We start from the raw sequence: 3,551 nt of genomic DNA, 5'->3' as shown, positions 1-3,551 counted from the left end.
CTCTGTATACACTGTCTTTACCCACAATCATTTTTTGTAACTCGGCTTCGTAAAACGTTCCTTCTATATCCTCCCCGTCATAGTCTTTTAACCGGCACACGGGGGGGTCTCAAGCCAACTGTTCGGTAACTGTAAAATATTCGTCAGAAAATGTTTGTTCATAACCTTTGGCAAAAGTACTCCTTAGCTTTGAAACGCGAACCACATCACCGATGTTGAACTTATAAGTAGTTTTTCCCTTCTTAATAAATGGTCCGTATAATTCTTTATAGACCTTAAAAGAATTACTTTGATCAACATCTATAGGCTTCATTTTAATACTGGTGTGATACCCTTGGTTGTAAGCATCGATAAAATCCTGAACTTTATCAAAATACTTGAACGTGTTGACCGCTGTAAAATATCTCCAGATTTTGGTCTTCATGGTGCGGTTAAACCTCTCCACTACCAATGCCTTAAGCTCATTACCGGTGGTGAAATGATGTATTTTGTGTCTCTTCAGTAGATTCTGAAATTCTCTGTTGAGAAACTCTTTTCCTTTATCAGTCTGCAGTTTTTTAGGACATCGACCCTGGGACAATATATCCTCAAAGGCCCTTGTCACCGCCCGACCTGTTTTTTTATGTAGAATGCGAGCCCAGGCATATTTTGATAACACATCGATACACATCAACATCAATTTGTGACCATTGTTATGTTTTGATAAATTTGACATATCGACTAGATCCATTTGCCATTGTGAATCTATGTCAGTTGCATATACGCGGTTTCTTTTAAAGTTAATCCTGAGAGGTTTATGTAAGGTATAGGCGTCTTGTTCCCGTAACCATTCTGAAACAACCACATCATTAACCTTCACTCCGGCCTCAGCGAGTCCTCTTTGAAAACCCTTCTTACCCGCCAAACCCCCAATCTTGGCTGGGTTGTAGTATAGTTCCTGCATTTGGGGAGCTTGCCGAGTCATTCTGTCAAATAACCAAACAGACCCACACTATGCGCAAAGTTTTTATACAAGGTTTTTTATTCAACTTCAGGAGAGCAGATACCCCTTTTTAGACATTTGAGAAAAGTATAACATACACAACAATTTTTTCTACGGTCCAGACAAAAAGAAATCAGATGATTGGTTACTTGATCTATATCAACAAATATACCTGTTTCTTTATCTTGTAGGCACACACCTCAGTTACATATGTAAATAAAACAACAATATGACCTATTTTAAAAGTAAACAGAGGTGTATTAAACATGCTCAGCAAAAGGTCATACAGATGTTGATGATATGGCCTAATATCATTCTTGGCCCCCTTGAGCGCTTCATCCCAGTGTTCGTACCCCCCGGTCTTTGTTACAGCAGCCATTCACTTTTCCAGGTTTGAAAGTTGATCCTCATCGATGGTTAAATCTGTAGAGAAAAGGCTCGCGTTGGCTACTTTTCTGTCAAGCACATGGTGTAATAGCGCTCTCAGGTTAGCTACAGAGTGTTGATGACAGAACCAGTTGCAGAAGCAGTCCAGAACATTCCCCATGTTCAAAGTCCCTTAGTTCAGGTCAGAGTCTGAATCAGTGGCGTAGATGTCGAATTCCTCGTCGCTGCCCCCAGCTTTAACTTCTTTACTGAAGAAATAAGCTTTTAGCTTGCCAGCGGTTTTTCTACTCGGCTCATCCAGGTCATTGACCAGCTGCCCAAGTTTCTCTATTATAAACAGCTCCTTTTTCAGCTCCAGCAAAATCTCATCTATGATTTTCTGGACTTGTCCCGCAGTGACATGTATGTGGGAGTAAGACAGCGCCTTGATTAGTGCCGGTTTCAGCCACGGTTTGTTCAGTCTTCTGTAAAACACGTTGAAATAGAACAGGAAATAGTAACGGTCTGGTTCAAACAAACAACTGTGTCTCAACTGACTGGGGTGATTCACTTCACACCCCCGACAGACTTCTTTCAGAGCTCGGTCGATGAGAGCACTCAGAATATACACCAGGGTGCTTTTAACCACTCTGCTTACTTGGTCACATACCCCGGGCACAAATCCTGCGTCTTCATCACGCCCCTGGGACAGTCCGATGCTCATTGGGTCGCCTGGTGGTTTGTGGGGTGTTTCTACATCCATTGGACTGACCCCCTCCTGAGACGCACAGACGGTAGACAGTTCGGCAAAATCGAGGCCCTCCATGAGCTCCAGAGGCTGGGGATCCCCGAGACTCATTTGGACATCCATCGCACCGCATGTTGTTTCGTCCTGAGGGACCGGGGTCTGAGGTCTTGGAGGGTAACCGCAGTCAGAGGGTTCCAGAGTGTATACAAAATCTGGGGAATAGAACCAGGGGTGATCCCGGGTTTGAAGAGGCCTGTAGAGCCTGTCGACGTCCGCAGCTTTCGGGTAAGACATTCTCTTTAATTTTAAACCATGAATGAATTGTTGCGCCTTTTATCCTATCTCTTCACTACGTCACGACACACCGCCCTCTTAGAAGAGAGTAGCCCCTGAGCCGTCAGACCCCCCTCCAAAACCCCACACGTCGTCTGTTTTATCATCGTCGTCGTCATTCAAGGGGGATATATAATCCATAATCCAGCATATTCTCCTTCTAACCAAATCCAGTTGCGAACATTTGGTCAAGATGTCAAAACCATCATTTATACAGTTTATGACCTCTTTCAAGAACGGCCAGTCCACGGCGTCAAACATAATTTCAGTAACCTGTTTTTCTGGATCCTCCACACCCCCTTCAATAGGGTTTGTAATCAGGGTACTGCTAAACAAAACCTTACGATCTGTAGTTTGAGATAGACTCTTCACCACTCTACCGTAGTTCTGCAAGCTTTCCCATTCACACCTTTCAAAACCCTGAGTCGGAGACTCCATTTCGCATTCTCTTGGACCCTCTTGCAAGCCTTCTAGAGTCTTATCCACAAGCCCCAGATCTCTCCAGGCCATCACCTTCAACCAGTCCTCATAAGAGTATTCAATTACCGTCTCAAAAGGTTCCAACGTACCCTCCTTCTCTCTTAAAGCAAAAAGCTCCACTCCAACATAGCTGGGATCCCTTTTAAAGCGCAGGGCGACCTGCCTTTGAAAGAGTTTCCAAAGTGTCCTGATGTGCCCTTTAGCAATGCCAAACAGGTCTGTGAAAATGGCATCCTTTCGCGGCACTTCAGACGCCATCTCACAGTCTAGCCGACCTGAAATGCGTGAGCCCGTTTTACCAGCAGGCTTCAACGGTAACCGTTTGAAGCAAGACGTGGCGGTGTCAGTTTCCGTAGTGTAGCGGTTATCACGTTCGCCTAACACGCGAAAGGTCCCCGGTTCGAAACCGGGCGGAAACAGCCTGCTGTGGGCCGGTCCATTTCATCCTGTTTGCCCTTGTGGTTCCCCGGAGGCGGTGGGTAGCTTTTCTTCATTGGAGTGCCCGAAATCGGTGCTCTCAGAGCGTCCGTCCGTCGACAGGTTGAAATTGTAAACGCTGGTGTAGCCACTTTTAATTAAAATCTGATGATGATGATGATGATGATGTTGTTGTTGTTGTTCTTGTTGTTGTTCTTGTTGTCA

General features: G+C 44.8%; 1 non-coding gene across 1 annotated transcript; it reads left to right on the top strand.

The window, feature by feature from the left end:
• The first annotated feature begins 3,255 nt into the window (after positions 1-3,255).
• On the top strand, positions 3,256-3,328 carry trnav-aac (transfer RNA valine (anticodon AAC)). Its single transcript has one exon. It is a non-coding gene; the product is annotated as a tRNA-Val (tRNA).
• The last annotated feature ends 223 nt before the right edge of the window (positions 3,329-3,551 follow it).

This window comes from Amia ocellicauda, assembly GCF_036373705.1.
Source record: "Amia ocellicauda isolate fAmiCal2 chromosome 11 unlocalized genomic scaffold, fAmiCal2.hap1 SUPER_11_unloc_2, whole genome shotgun sequence".
NCBI lineage: Eukaryota > Metazoa > Chordata > Actinopteri > Amiiformes > Amiidae > Amia > Amia ocellicauda.
The sequence above is the reverse complement of the archived record's forward strand: the minus strand, read 5'-3'. Positions and strand labels throughout refer to the sequence as shown.